Genomic DNA, 16,914 nt, shown 5'->3' with positions numbered 1-16,914 from the left:
ATTTTTTCATGTGTCTTTTGGCTGCATAAATTCTTTTGAGAAGTGTCTGTTCATATCCTTCGCCCACTTTTTGATGGGGTTTTTTTTTCTTGTAAATTTGTTTGAGTTCATTGTAGATTCTGGATATTAGCCCTTTGTTGGATTAGTAGATTGCAAATATTTTCTCCCATTCTGTAGGTTGCCTGTTCACTCTGATGGTAGTTTCTTTTGCTGTGCAGAAGCTCTTTAGTTTAATTAGATCCCATTTGTCAATTTTGGCTTTTGTTGCCATTGCTTTGGTGTTTTAGACATGAAGTCCTTGCCCATGCCGATGTCCTGAATGGTATTGCCTAGGTTTTCTTCTAGGGTTTTTATGGTTTTAGGTCTAACTTGTAAGTCTTTAATCCATCTTGAACTAATTTTTGTATAAGGTGTAAGGAAGGGATCCAGTTTCAGCTTCCTACATATGGCTAGCCAGTTTTCCCAGCACCATTTATTAAATAGGGAATCCTTTCCACATTTCTTGTTTTTGTCAGGTTTGTCAAAGATCAGATGGTTGTAGATACATGGCATTATTTCTGAGGGCTTTGTTCTGTTCCATTGGTCTATATCTCTGTTTTGGTACCAGTACCATGCTGTTTTGGTTACTGTAGCCTTGTAGTGTAGTTTGAAGTCAGGTAGCATGATGTCTCCAGCTTTGTTCTTTTGGCTTAGAATTGACTTGGCAATGTGGGCTCTTTTTTGGTTCCATATGAACTTTAAAGTAGTTTTTTCCAATTCTGTGAAGAAAGTCATTGGTAGCTTGATGGGGATGGCACTGAATGTGTAAATTACATTGGGCAGTATGGCCATTTTCATGATATTGATTCTTCCTACCCATGAGCATGGAATGCTCTTCCATTTGTTTGTATCCTCTTTTATTTCATTGAGCAGTGGTTTGTTGTTCTCCTTGAAGAGGTCCTTCACATCCCTTATAAGTTGGATTCCTAGGTATTTTATTCTCTTTGAAGCAATTGTGAATGGGAGTTCACTCATGATTTGGCTCTCTGTCTGTTATTGGTGTATAAGAATGCTTGTGATTTTTGCACATTGATTTTGTATCCTGAGACTTTGCTAAAGTTGCCTATCAGCTTAAGGAGATTTTGGGCTGAGACGATGGGGTTTTCTAGATATACAATCATGTCATCTGCAAAGAGGGACAATTTGACTTCCTCTTTTCCTAATTGAGTACCATTTATTTCCTTCTCCTGCCTGATTGCCCTGGCCAGAACTTCCAACACTATGTTCAATAGGAGTGGTGAGAGAGGGCATCCCTGTCTTGTGCTAGTTTTCAAAGGGAATACTTCCAGTTTTTGCCCATTCAGTATGATATTGGCTGTGGGTTTGTCATAGATAGCTCTTATCATTTTGAGATAAATCCCATCAATACCTAATTTATTGAGAGTTTTTAACATGAAAGGCTGTTGAATTTTGTCAAAGGCCTTTTCTGCATCTATTGAGATAATCATATGGTTTTTGTCATTGGTTCTGTTTATATGCTGGATTATGTTTATTGATTTGTGTATGTTGAACCAGCCTTGCATCCCACGGATGAAGCCCACTTGATCATGGTGGATAAGCTTTTTGGTGTGCTGCTGGATTCAGTTTGCCAGTATTTTATTGAAGATTTTTGCATCGATGTTCATCAGGCATATTGGTCTAAAATTCTCTTTTTTTGTTGTATCTCTGCCAGGCTTTGATATCAGGATGATGCTGGCCTCATAAAATGAGTTAGGGAGGTTTCCCTCTTTTTCTATTGATTGGAATAGTTTCAGAAGGAATGGTACTGGCTCCTCTTTGTACCTCTGGTAGAATTCGGCTGTGAATCCATCTGGTCCTGGACTTGTTTTGGTTGTTAAGCTGTTAATTATTGCCTCAATTTCAGAGCCTGTTATTGGTTTATTCAGAGATTTGACTTCTTCCTGGTTTAGTCTTAGGAGGGTGTATGTGTCGAGGAATTTATCCATTTCTTCTAGATTTTCCAGTTTATTTGCATAGAGATGTTTATAGTATTCTCTGATGGTAGTTTGTATTTCTGTGGGATCAGTGGTGATATCCCTTTTATCATTTTTTATTGCATCTATTTGATTCTTCTCTCTTTTCTTCTTTCTGAGTCTTGCTAGTGGTCTATCAATTTTGTTGATGTTTTCAAAAAACCAGCTCCTGGATTCATTGGTGTTTTGAAGGGTTTTTTATGTCTCTATTTCCTTTAGTTCTGCTCTGATCTTAGCTATTTCTTGCCTTCTGCTAGCTTTTGAATGTGTTTGCTCTTGCTTCTCTAGTTCTTTTAATTGTGATATTAGGGTGTCAATTTTAGATCTTTCCTGCTTTCTCTTGTGGGTATTTAGTGCTATAAATTTCCCTCTACACACTGCTTTGAATGTGTCCCAGAGATTCTGGTATGTTATGTCTTTGTTCTTGTTGGTTTCAAAGAACATCTTTATTTCTGCCTTCATTTCGTTATGTACCCAGTAGTCATTCGGGAGCATGTTGTTCAGTTTCCATGTAGGTGAGCAGTTCTGAGTGAGTTTCTTAATCCTGAGTTCTAGTTTGATTGCACTGTGGTCTGAGAGACAGTTTGTTATAATTTCTGTTCTTTTAGATTTGCTGAGGAGTGCTTTACTTCCAACTATGTGGTCAATTTTGGACTAAGTGCAGTGTGGTGCTGAGAAGAATGTATATTCTGTTGATTTGGGGTGGAGAGTTCTGTAGATGTCTATTAGGTCTGCTTGGTGCAGAGCTGAGTTCAATTCCTGGATATCTTTGTTAACTTTCTGTCTCGTTGATCTGTCTAATGTTGACACTGGGGTGTTAAGTTCTCCTGTTATTATTGTGTGGGAGTCTAAGTCTCTTTGTAGGTCTCTAAGGACTTGCTTTATGAATCTGCATGCTCCTGTATTGGGTGCCTATATATTAAGGATAGTTAGCTCTTCTTGTTGAATTGATCCCTTTACCATTATGTAATGGCCTTCTTTGTCTCTTTTGATCTTTATTGGTTTAAAGTCTGTTTTATGAGAGACTAGGATTGCAACCCCTGCCTTTTTTTTTTTGTTTTCCATCTGCTTGGTAGATCTTCCTCCATCCCTTTATTTTGAGCCTATGTGTGTCTCTGCATGTGAGATGGGTTTCCTGAATACAGCACACTGATGAGTCTTGACTCTTTATCCAATTTGCCAGTCTGTGTCTTTTAATTGGAGCATTTAGCCCATTTACCTTTAAGGTTAATATTGTTATGTGTGAATTTGATCCTGTCATTATGATGTTAGCTGGTTATTTTGCTCATTAGTTGATGAAGTTTCTTCATAGCCTTGATGGTCTTTACAATTTGGCATGTTTTTGCAGTGGCTGGTACGGGTTGTTCCTTTCCATGTTTAGTGCTTTCTTCAGGAGCTCTTTTAGGGCAGGCCTGGTGGTGACAAAATCTCTCAGCATTTGCTTGTCTGTAAAGGATTTTAATTCTCCTTCACTTATGAAGCTTAGTTTGGCTGGATATGGAATTCTGGGTGGAAAATTCTTTTCTTTAAGAATGTTGAATATTGGTCCCCACTCTCTTCTGGCTTGTAGAGTTTCTGCTGAGAGATCAGCTGTTAGTCTGATGAGCTTCCCTTTGTGGGTAACCTGACCTTTCTCTCTGGCTGTCCTTAACATTTTTTCCTTCATTTCAACTTTGGTGAATCTGACAATTATGTGTCTTGGAGTTGCTCTTCTCGAGGAGTATCTTTGTGGTGTTCTCTGTATTTCCTGAATTTGAATGTTGGCCTGCCAGACCCTGTTTGCCTGGTTATCAGCAGCGGTGGCTGCAGAACCACGGATATTGGTGATCTGCAGATGCTGCTGCCTGATCGTTCCTCTGGAAGTTTTGTCTCAGAGGAGTATCCGGCCGTGTGAGGTGTCAGTCTGCCTTACTGGGGGATGCCTCCCAGTTAGGCTACTGGGGGTCAGCGACCCACTTGAGCAGGCAGTCTGTCTGTTCTCAGCTCTCCAGCTGCATGTTGGGAGTACCACTACTCTCTTCAAAGCTGTCAGACAGGGACATTTAAGTCTGCAGAGGATTCTGCTGCCTTTTGTTTGGCAATGCCCTGCCCCCAGAGGTGGAGTCTACAGAGGCAGGCAGGCCTCCTTGAGCTGCGGTGGGCTCCACCCAGTTCGAGCTTCCTGGCTACTTTGTTTACCTACTCAAGCCTGGGCAATGGCAGGCACCCCTCCCCCAGCATTGCTGCTGCCTTACAGTTTGATCTCAGACTGCTGTGCTAGCAATGAGCGAGGCTCCGTGGGTGTAGGACCTTCCGAGCCAGGCACAGGATATAATCTCCTGGTGTGCCGTTTGCTAAGACTGTTGGAAAAGCACAGTATTAGGGTGGGAGTGACCCGATTTTCCAGGTGCCGTCTGTCACCCCTTTCTTTGACTAGGAAAGGGAATTCCCTGACCTCTTGCACTTCCTGGGTGAGGCAATGCTTCGCCCTGCTTTGGCTCACACTCAGTGCACTGCACCCACTGTCCTGCACCCACTTTCCGTCACTCCCCAGTGAGATGAACCTGGTACTTTAGTTGGAAATGCAGAAATCACCCCTCTTCTGCGTCGCTCACACTGGGAGCTGTAGACTAGAGCTGTTCCTATTCGGCCATCTTGGCTCCACCCCCCTAAAAATGACTAAATTCTAACATGTTGCTTCCAACCATTGAAAGGAATGTTTGACTTAAAAGTACTTGATCAATGTAATGTTGAAGAGAAAAAAATCTTGAACTGGTGATATTCACCTGATACAATTATTTACATAACAAATGTTAGAAAAATGTTAGAAAAAACTTCATAAAAGCTTAGATGTTTGGTATCTGCAAGTGAAGTTACTTGTTTTATATTACAAAACACCCACCAGTTTCCTTTAGTTTTTAGTTTACTCGTGGCTTGGCTAGAGACATCTAAAAGTTATCAAGTGTCTCAAATATCAAATGTCTTTATTTCAGGTCAGTAAAGAAGAAGTTATCTGCCGCAAGGGCTTGTGAGCTTAAATTTGTCTCTGGAAGGATTTCAGATTTAATTTCTTTCTTTCTTTTTTTTTTTTTTTTTTTTTTTGTGTGTTTTTTTTTTTTTTTTGGTTTCCCCATGTTGTCCGGGCTGGTCTCTAACTCCTGACCTCAGTTGATCCGCCTGCCTCGGCCTCCTAAAGTGCGGGGATTACAGGCGTGAGCTACCATGCCAGCCTCAGATTTAATTTCTTAATATCATGAAACTGTAGTAGTAGCCACACATGAAACATGAAAATTTTGTTTATTCAAAATTTATTTTTCCAAAGCAAACAAAGATTGACTAAATTTAGTTGATGGCAAATGTGTTCCAGGGATTTGAGCACAGAATCAGTTTGATGACAATTATAATGCTTACTTTCTTTGTGGTCTCTGAAAATGTAAACTCTCCTTCCTCAACTTCTTAATCTATGAAGTAACGCTCTTCATGCATACATTTTTAATTTTTTTTTACTAATATTGGAGGTGTTCATTGGGTGAACTTTCTGAAGTTCATTGAAACATTTCTGATGACTGTGTGAGAAATGTAGTTTAAATGAAACATGATTAGCCCTTTGTGGTTTACAGAAAACATCAACCCATCATCCTTTATATAACAATAGGTATATATTTGATGTGACTATATATAGTCTAGCAGGGACTGAAATCTAAGACTAGATTGTATGGGATAATAAAAATAGACTAAAAGTTCTTTTAAGGCTCTCATGTGAACACACACACGAATTTGTCAACGGAGTGTCTATTTTGTTATTGATTTTATTCTCAATAAAGTGTGTTATATTTGCAAATACTTTAAGTTGGTGAATGATGATAAGTGTTTCCTTATAAATAATCCCCTTAAAGCAAAAGCTAGTCTTAAATCTTACTGAAAATCCCATTTAGATTCTTAAAAATGATGTTGGTTTAAAGAAAGAAATACACTGATTTAATCCTAGGGCAGTGTTTTTAGTGTGGTCCCAGAGCTACCAACTCAAAATTGCCAAGAGCTAGTTCAGACTCTAGATGTCTGGGTTTCTGGGCCATAGAACTTTTCTATTGGCCAGAATTTCTGAATGGTTCCCTGCTATTTGACGTCTTATTAAATGCCACAGATTATTTTATGTGCTAGAAGGTTAAAACTGTTGTCCTAGAGAGTTAGTCTCTGAGGATTCAAGTCGTTTCCCTCCCTGAAGAAGGTTAACTGTGAACAGCATTTCCATTTCTTATAGCTCTAGAGGACAGATGGTAGTTTTTTTTAAGTAAGAAGGGAGAATCAAGCTGAAGACATTATCAACATAATCCTTCCTAATCCTGTCCTCTTCCTTATCATCACCACTGCTATAGTTGCTGCCATTTATTGAGCATTTACCATATGCCAGGCACTGTGCTAATTGCCTTTCAAACATGATCTCATTTAATTCTCCTAATGGGTTTTATCACTGCCAGATTACAGGAAAGGAAACAGGAGCTTCAGTTCATGCAGTTAGTACAGGATAGAGCTGGGAAGGGAAACTTTATGGTTTTCAATGGTGACTTTAAAGTGGTTGCCATGACCTAAAAATAGAGAACTAACTGGGTGAGGAAAGAAGCAACATTTGTTATGCACTTTTAGTCAGCCAGATACTTTACATGTGAGGTTATATTTACTACAGTCAACAAACCATGAGGTGTCTATTTCTATCTTTGCATTACAGATGTCAAAATTGAGGCTCAGCAAGTTTAGATACCCACCCTAAGTGACACTGATATTGGAAAGGCTCAGATAAAACTCTCTTCTTTTCTCTTTCCTTCTGTCTCCACCAAACTCCAGCTTTGTGCAGAGTCAGGCTATACGGGTTAAAATCTCCATTCTGCCACATGCTAGTTTTGTGACTTATGGCAAATTACTCAACTGCTCTGTGCCTCAGTTTATTCATTTGTAAAATAGGGATAAAATAATGTGGATATCAGAGAGATTTTGTGAGGATTAAAATGACTGTGTCATTTACATAGTATAAATGACTTAAAACAGTGTGTCACAAATCTAGCACTCAACACATGCTAATGATAATTATTTTACCTTGAAGGTGGAAATTAGATACAAAATGTAAAATGATTAATTTTAGAAAAAACTGAAAGAGAATCAATTTCTAGTTTTTTTCATATATTTTAGTTGGAGGGAGTGAGTTGCACACTGTGTCATGTGGGACAGGATCCTGGTAACCAGGGTTGGAAGAAACTCTTGCAAATAGTGGAGAGTGCCCATGATCACACTAAGGAAAAGAGATGCTTAAGGGAAAAGAAGCCTCTGCACTGGACATTGAGTTCTTGTTTGTGAAAAGGAGACTGACCAGTTATTGCAAAGATTCTGATTCAGAGTATTGTTTCTCATTCAAAAGCCAACAAAATCACGATTGTCACTGGAAAAATTCTGAAAACGAGACAAAAACACATTACTCTTCATTTGTACAATGATAGGAAACTTGTGTTTGTCCCTAGAATGCTATGTACAGTTGTGACCCCTTTAAGCTTCTTACAAGATAGTTTGGATAAGGACTGTGAAAGGCAAATAAAACAAAAGATGAATGGGCTATTTTATGAGACTCAGACACAAAAGTTGAGAGGACAGATAGGAAATCACAAAGGCAATAGATTATGTGAACCACAGAAATATTTTCCAACTCCAAGCGTTCATGTTAATGGTAGCCTGAGGTGACTTTAGAGTTGAAGAGTAAACCATGAATCAAATTCAGAGGTGATGGAATATAATTAACTTCAAGAAATAGACAATTACATTTCACAAAGACATTATTTGAATCTTCTTTATGATTGAGGCTTAGGCTGGGAACTGTGTTGAGGAAGCAAAATAGGACAGTCTTTACCCTCTAAAAGTTCAAAATCTAGAGCTATACACAAATAAATTATAGTACAAAATGATGAATGCAATAAAAACCATATAAATGATAATGTACGCAGCCAGAACCAAGGAGCAAGTAGATGAAGAGGAGCCTTTGTGGGTCAGCATGGTGGTGGGAGGTATTGGTATTACAAAAAGCTTCTCCCCAGCGGGTCAAAGCAATCAAATGTCTCAAATTGAGACATAATTGAAATTCACTAGATAGATAGGAGATAGGGGTAGGGAATTCTAATCAGAGGGAATAGCATATGTAAGGCAAACAATACAGTGCATCTGGGAAAGCTATACAATTTTATTGTTATAGGACAAACGTTGGGGAATGTTGAGAGATGGAACTGGACAGTGAGGCAGAAGTTAGCATTTATTCATTTATTCAGCAGACCTTTAACTATTACCTACATTACACTAAGTACTGCGTGAGCATTAGAGAAAAAAAGATGAATGAGATTGGACACGATTCGTTCATTCATGACTATGAACTTGGCATTTTCTAGGTACCAGAGATATAATAATGAGAAATAGACGTGCTCCCTCCCCTCATTGAGGTTACAGCTTAGTGTGGAGACAGACAGATGCCTAACGCACTGTAATATGGAAGGTGCTATGGACACAGTGCTCAAATCCATGATCTACATAGGTGTGAGGGTGACTTTTCTACAACTTAAATCTGATCTTGTTGTTTCCTGCTTAAAATCCTGCAATAGCTCCCAGTAGTGCCTTCTGGTTAAAATACAAGATATATAGTATGACCTCTCAAAGTCTTTTGTTACTTGTCTCTGGCCACCTCTCCAATTTTTCACCATGACCCTGGCCCTGTCCCACTGGCATTCCATCTCCAATCACACGGAACTATGTGGAGTTATTAAAATGCCCTGTGTTATTTCAAGACTCAGAGATTTAGTGCCTCAGCATGTCTTGTTCCCTCTCCCCTCCTCCACCTGGCCTTCTCCAGCTCGCTCATCAGTCTGTTAGACTCAGGCATCATCCGCTTGCCTTCATAACCCTCCCCACCTGCCTCACCTTGCTGGATACTGTGCCTTTGCTTGCTGGTTCCCAGAGATCCCTGCCCTTATTTTTCTTTGCCTGCTGGATTTGCAGTGTTGTGGCCTATACGGTGTAGAAAACCAGCTCAGGCTCCCGCTTCTCTGGGCTTATGTGGTCAGACGCAGTCCTGTCTTCCATTCATACCAAAGGCCATCAGGGAGTTTCTTTTTTTTGTTCTCTTCACCAGCCCATTCTTAATCTTTCTGATAAATTTTCTGCAGTGCGTGCATGTGACAAATTGTGTCAGGGTGATGGTAATTTACAGCATGAGATGGTGAACTTGCTGCCCGTGCTGATGAGCCCATTGGATTTCCCCTAACTAGTCTGTTTCCCTACCCAGGTGGAGAACTTCAGTAAAGGAAGTGACGGGAATTTGGGAATGAGGAGCACAGTGATTAAACTGGGGCCATTCAGATGAGAGTTTAGGAACTCAGGCCAGTGACTTAGGTGAGTAAAAATATCAGAAAAAGGGAGAGAGGATACGAGCAACTTGGGCCATAATTAAACTTGTCAATGAAATGAAGGTCTGTTATTCTAATGCCTACATTTTGCCAAACCTTTGTGCTTATAACTTTATCATTTGCTGTGATTAACAAAACTGAAAGAATAACAACTACTTACAAAGCCCCCATCACCTCCTTATACCACTAGCTTTTGCTTTCCATACAGACATAGCTTTAAAAAGTGCAAATCCTATTCTGTACCTGAGCCACAACCCTGAAAGGGAACTTGTTTACAATTCTAAGAATAATACTGTCCTTTAAAGGTGAAGGCTCACTGGAAAACTTGTCATTCATTTGATAAAAAGCAGGTAGCAGGTAGTGCTAAAGACTTACTAGTCTGCATGTTTGTGCTTTCTGCTGCATTCCTCTAATCTCAAGGCAGTATAAGGAGATAAGATCTTCACAGCCCTTTCAGCCCTGTTGCAATTTCTTTGACCCTGGCCTGATACAAAAGGCAAACTTAGATTTTCACTGTTTTGTTCATGCAGTTTCTTTCTGGTTCCCTTTAGAAAGACTTGAGCCTAGAGTCAAAGCTTTTACCTCTTGCTGATAGTTCAGAGTTGTGATGTGAAGCAATAAATAAAATCCCTCTTTCTACATACTTGTCTCCTTGATTAGAATCATTCTGGGCAAATTTAGAGGCTCATAAAGTCCATTTAGATATTTAGTGAAAAAACACCAGCACTCAGAACAGAATGTTGATAATGTAGATGGAATATCTTTCTCTCTCTCTCTGTCTCTCTCTCTCTCTGTCTCTCTCTCTCTCTCTGTGTGTGTATATATATATTTATATATGTGTGTATTTATAATATATGTATATATTTATATATGTGTATATACATTTATATGTGTATATATATTTATAGTAAATATATCACATGTATTTACTATATATATAGTAAAAAAGAGGGGACTATAATATATCTTTATATGTTAGCATTTATTTTAAGACAAAAACACAGGAAATATCTAAAAGAAACTGTTACTTATGGAGGTTATGGGAAATGCCATGGGCAAGAATTTTTTTTTTTTTTTATCACCATGCTTTCTGAAACAACATGATACATATCACCTTTACAAAAATAAAATAAAAAATGAAAAACAAAGTCCACTGTAACCACATGTCAGTGGCATGTTTGCTTTCAGGGTACATCAAATGCATTCTATAGCATAGGATGTTTCAGTCACTCTAACAAAAGATGTCCTGTTTGGAACACCAACTCTGTATCAGTTACTTCAGACACTTTCTCATTGAGTCCCTTCAGCAAGCCCTTTTAGGTTTATGTTCTTAGATGAGGAAACCAAGTCTTAGAAACGTTAACTGACCAAACTAAGTTCAGAGAGTTAGAAATGTCAGAGCCCAGAACTGGCATCTTCTGACTTCAGATCCCGTGTACTTTCCCCTACACTGTACTGACCACACCTCCATTACTGCAGATGTGTTGATTACATCTAGGGGCCAAAGTACACATTCATCCAATAAATGCTTACTGAATGCTTAACGTGTTCAGGGCACTGTGGCAATCTTTTGTAATGCAAGAAAAATAAGAGTAGTGAAGACAGTCAAGGAAACAAAGAAGCCTAATACTAGGCAAGAAGTGCTTTTGATGGAATTAAGCACAATAAGGGTGTTAGTACAGAAAGGACATTTAATTGAACTGGGAAAGTTCATGGCAGTTTTCCCAGAGATGAGTCTTGGAGGACAAATGGTATTTAGCCAGGAGGAAAGGGGGTCAAGTGTATTCCAGGGAGAGGGAACAACATGTACAAAAGCACAGTTTTGAAAGAACACTCCATTTTTGAGGAATAGCCAATAGCTGGGCATGTCTAGAGCATAGGGTAGTAAGAGAGAAAGGAGGCCGGAAATGGGAAGAGACTTGAATGCCACATTCAGTTATTTGGACATCATCTTGTAGCAATGGGAGTCTACAAAATTTTAAGTAGAGGCATAAAAAGATTCCATCCAAAACTTAGAAAAATTACTTTGGCAGGATAAGAGACAATGAATTGACACAGAGCTGGGTTTGATAGCAAGAAACTGTTTGGGAGACTGTTCTAATTACATATTTTATTGTTTTTAGATGCATATATATGTACTTTTTTAACTCGTCATTTCTTTCTGAAATTGGAATGAATCAATGGCATGTTATAATTTAATTGGCAGCATTATTTTGTCTCTTAAGGGCCCCCAAATAATAGTCTGTCATATAACCCATAGGATCTCAAATTAGATGAAATACAATGCTCCAGGCAAGAAATACTGAGGTGGTGGGGTGGTAAAGAGGGAAAAGATTTGAGCCACATTTAGATCCTGATATGGTATTAATTATTAAGTAAAAAAAGGAATGTGCAGAACATATTCAGTATGCCACAAGTTGTGGAAAAAAGGTGTGCATGGATAGATGCACATGTGTGTATTCATAAAGTTAATGTGGATGCATAAAGCATCTCTAGAATGATACACAAGAAACTAATAACACTGGTGGCTTTTAGTGGGGGGCATTGGGTGGCTGAGGGAGAACAGTGGTAGGAAAGTTTTTCATTGTGTTCTATTTTGTACATTTAATAGTTTGAACTAGTTGTATTATGCACTTGAAATATGTAAAAAGATAAAAAGTAAGAGATATTTAGAAAGGACCATTGGCACATTTGTTGACAGATTGGTTATGGGATAAAGGCGATAGTGTTTTATTGACTATATTTTATTCTTTTAATTGTTTCTCTAATTTCTTAAAACAACTTTATTGAGGTACAACTTCCATGCTATAATTTCACCCATTTTAAGTGCATGAATTCAATGATTTTTAGTAGATTCAATGAGTAGTGTAACCATTCCTACAATGGTTATAGCACATTTTTATCATCCTAATAAGATCCTTCATGCTCATTTAATCTCCATTCCCATCTCCAGCCCCAGGCAACCATAATCTTCCATGTTTTTTAAATAGCTTTGCCTGTTTTTGGATGTTTCATATAAATGGAATCATATAAAAGGTGGTGTTCTGTGTCCAGCTTCTTTCCCTTAGGATAATGTTTTCTGGTTTATAAATGTTGCAAATATCAGTATGATACTTCATTCCTTTTTATTTGTGTCTACAAAGTACTCTATTTTATGTATATACCACCTTTTGTTTTTCCGTTCGTCAGTTGAAGAACATTGCAGCCATTTTTGCTTTTTGACTCTTATGAATAATGCTGTTATAAACATTTATGTTTAAGTCTTTGTGTGGAAGTATTTTTTCATTTCCTTGGGTAGACACCTAGAGGTAGGATGTTGTATGGGAAATTAATGTTTGACTTTTTAAGAAACTGTTTTCCAAAGTGACTGTAACGGTTTACACTTCTACCAACAACGTATGGAGGTTCCCACTTCTCCACATCTTTGCTTACACTTATTATTGTCTGTCTTTTTGACAGACTTAAGCCTAGTGGGTGTGAAGTGGTACCTCATTGTGGGTTTGACTTCTGTTCCCCTAATGACCAATGATGTCGGACATCTTTCATGTGCTTATTAACCATTCACGTGTCTTCTGTGATGAAATGTCTATTTGAATATTTTGCCCAATTTAAAATTGGGTTGCTTACCTTCCTATTCTTGACTTGTTAGGATTCTTTGTATTTTTAACTTTAATTTGACTGAGGATAATGATCCACCAGTAAGAAGATGCATTTATTTCTGTATTTACAAAAATCTTTAAAATTCCTTTACCTTTCAGAGACACCCTTCAACAGCCTGCCCTTCTTATTTTCAGAGTATGTATTTCCATGATAACACAAGTATCAATTATAAATATTAATTACAACTTTCCCTCCTTACTGCAGACTCAACCAAGAGTTATAAATCTGTGTATTACTTTCAATGCTCATAACAATCTTCTTAACCACCATAGGCAGACTGAAAAAGTCAATCTAGTTGAATTATTTTACTTTATAATGCTTTTATAAGATACTCAGTCTGAAACTGAAAGATAGGTAGCTCTAGAAATGTGATAAATGGCCACAGAAGTAACAACTTTTAATAAATTAAATTATGGATGTTATGTCAATTTTAAGTAATGTCTCAGTTTTATATCTTGTTACCTGACCTAAATATCATTCCCTTTAGTAAAATATCTATTAATGCTTTGTGGCAAAATAAGAATAGAAAAACAGTTTTTGATTTTCAGCTTTCGCTGGTGAATAATTTGTTTTCTTTTATTTTTCCTTCTAAAATAATCACACGTTTCATTGCAACCCTAACCCTCTTCAACACACATACACACACCCACACACGACTTCTAGATTCTACATGTACAAGAGTGCAAATCAAACTACCATAGAAAAACTAAGAAGAGAGGCCTAGAAGCAAGAGGCTGATACACCATCTCAGGCTTCAACAAAATACTTATCTCTGACTACACCAAGGACGGAGAGAGCTTGCATGTAAGTGGCTTGGGCTAGCAGACTGGGTTTTGAAGGAGGACAACATGCCATGTTCTTGGCTTTGTCATGAACTGTCTATGGCACATACCTTAAATACTGTTGGAAGGATCCGTTAGCTCCAGAGACTGCAACCAACTGCATATGGTCATAATTCAGTTCTCAGACACATTTTGTTGTGCCCACAGAGTGCTGTTTGCCTGTTTGGTTTTTAAACCAACACTTAAAATGCAGGGAATTTAAGATAAAAATTTGATAAAAATGGGAAGATTTAGCCATATTGGACTCATGGTAACTGAAATGCATCTGAATGATAGGCATTCCTTTGAATTGCACATTTGCTCTTGTTTTTACTATAGGCCACTCTCACTTTCTGTTTTTTTCCCTGCCTTTGAACGATCAGTTTTAGTACTGAAAAATTATCTAGGATACTAAAACCAGAATTTCCCTGCTAGATGGCTTGCTCATTACATTACCTACATGATTCTGTGTAAGGGATTGTGTAAGTTTTCTATGGTTGCCGTAACTAACTATCACAAACTTGATGGCTTTATAACAACAGAAATGTATTTACAGTTTGGAGGCAAAAAATCTAAAATTAAGACTTCCGATTTTAGTCTCTCCAAGAGCCTCTGCTGGTAGGTCCATGCTCTCAGCAGAGGCTCTTGGGGAAAATCTGTTCCTTGCCTCTTCCACCTTCTGGTGGCTTCAGGTGTTTTGTGGCTTGTGGCTGTATCACTCCAATTTCTGCCTCTGTTTTCATACGGCCTTCTACTCTGCTCCCTTAGTCTCTCCTTTAGGCTGTTTCTTATAGGACACTTACCTAAGACCCAAAAACAATCTAAAAGATTTTGCAAATATGAACATTCTAATTATCTTAGAGCTAAGATTTTCTTTTCTGCTAAGTGAGGGGATGGTGCAGAGAGCAGGAGAGGTGTGAAACTAGATAGCATACAAAAATAGGTATTCATAGATCTGGGCCTAGCAAGGGTGTGGCCAGCAACTCTGCCCTGCTTTATCAGCATTAGAAAGCCAGTCCTCTCAGAAAGTGCCCAGCTAGCTAAATTCATGAGATGATAGACTACTAAGGTGGAATGGACCTCAGAGATGGTCCTTGGTCTCATCTGAGGCTTCAGTTTGGCCAGTCAGAAATGTGGGAAAATTGAGGCAGGTCAAATAGCCAGGAGTACAAACAAACACAATCTATCCAGAAAACTAGAAATCTTACTAGTGACTATTCACAGGTTACTTTCTGCATTCTAGAAAAGACGTGTGTGTATGTGTGGGGGGGTGGGGGGGTGCATGAAGAGAGGGGAGGGGTGCCCAGAAAACCATACCCACTTTCCCACATATGCCAACTATGACTGGGCAATTATGTCATTATCACCACTGATATATAGCTGGAAGAGTTTAGTGTTGCCCTGCTAAGATCTGGATTTTCTTTTCTGGAGCTTGGCTACCGGGGCATTGAGAAGTCCAGCCAGGAGGTTGGTCAGAGGCTAACCCAAAAAGCTTTACTTAACTCTGGGCTACAGCTGGGGGTTGCCAGAGAGAAGTGCCTGGCATTCCTGCATGCTGACATCAAGCTTCGAAGTTGCTGCCCTCTGGTGAGTCAGCAGCAAAGGCCCACATCGTTCGAGAATGCTGCCCAATCAGAATATGTGATGCCACACCTCAGAAATCTTTCTAAACCTCAGCATTCTGTAGACTTCAAACGACTCCTCCTGAGAAAGAATGTAGAAATAATTAAATTTATAAGATTAAAGTTATAAAAAGCATAGAGCCTATAATAATAACAGCAATAAGATAAACTCCACATTTGCTTTTAAAACAATTTATGTGAGTAGACAGCCAACCCCCTGTATTGTACTCCTTTAAAAAATATTTTAGGCTTTTTAAATGCTGAGGCAAGGGGACATACCAAACACTAACAGGCACATTGGGGTTTTCTGGCTATTGAAATAAAAATGTACTGACATAACACTGATGTACTGGAATAGCACTGCATTCCAGTGACAGTTATTGCAACTCAGCCAGCGTATCTGTAGCTTGTGAGCTTTTCTTATCAGAATTTTATCTATAAATATACATATATGTAAATTCTATTGTGAAATAAAAATAAAATGTAGAATCTTCTCATCTTTCTTATTAGTCAGTATTGTGCTACTCTTTAGTAATTTCTCTCAATTTTTTCATTAAGCAGATATTAGTAGGGAAATATTCATGAGGCAGAAGGCAAATTATTTGCTTAGTGCAATGCAAACTTGCTTATCAGGTAAGAGCAGAGTCCCTTCCATCGCGTTGCCACCATATGGCATTGCCATATCGTGGAGGCCATAAAGAGGAATGACATTGTAAAGATTAACTGGATTTTACTTGGCAAGTTCAGGCACCTAGATGGCATGCTATAAAATGGTTAGAAGTGGAAAGGAAACCTGTAGCTAGAGGCCATGTGAGATTATGGAAGTGACTTTTCTTACAATCCTGCCATCTGGTTTGGATTGTCAGGATCAAAACATTTCACTTGCCCAAGTGAGGATGCTCTCTACTCGGTTTTGGGGATGAGGGAGACTCAGAAATAATGTTTGTGGTACTGTAGCACCACTAGGAAAAGAGAAAAATTGGACCTGACATGAAGAAAAGCATGCAGCCAGCCACTAAGACTACTTCCCACAGGACCGGAAATCTCTACCACCTTACCTCTCCTAAATGCTGGGTATAAGAAGTTAAAGGGAAACCAGATCATACTTACCTACTCTTTCATTCATTCATTCATTCATTCATTCATTCATTCATTTATTCATCCATTCACCATTTGTTTTTTTTTGTTCATTTACTTATTTAATACAAAATGTGTTTTGCATATCCTAGGTGCCAGGCATTGAAGATCCACTGTTATTGTTCTCAAATGACTGACAGTTTAGAGGAGAAAATGGAAGAATAAATAGACACTTGTGATGCAATATAATAGTGCTCTAATAAGAGCAACATACATTGAATACCACTGAATATTAAATACCAGGGACTTT

Source organism: Hylobates moloch, unplaced genomic scaffold, assembly GCF_009828535.3.
Source record: "Hylobates moloch isolate HMO894 unplaced genomic scaffold, HMol_V3 SCAFFOLD_19, whole genome shotgun sequence".
Classification (NCBI taxonomy): Eukaryota; Metazoa; Chordata; class Mammalia; order Primates; family Hylobatidae; genus Hylobates; species Hylobates moloch.
This window is presented reverse-complemented; position numbering follows the sequence as displayed.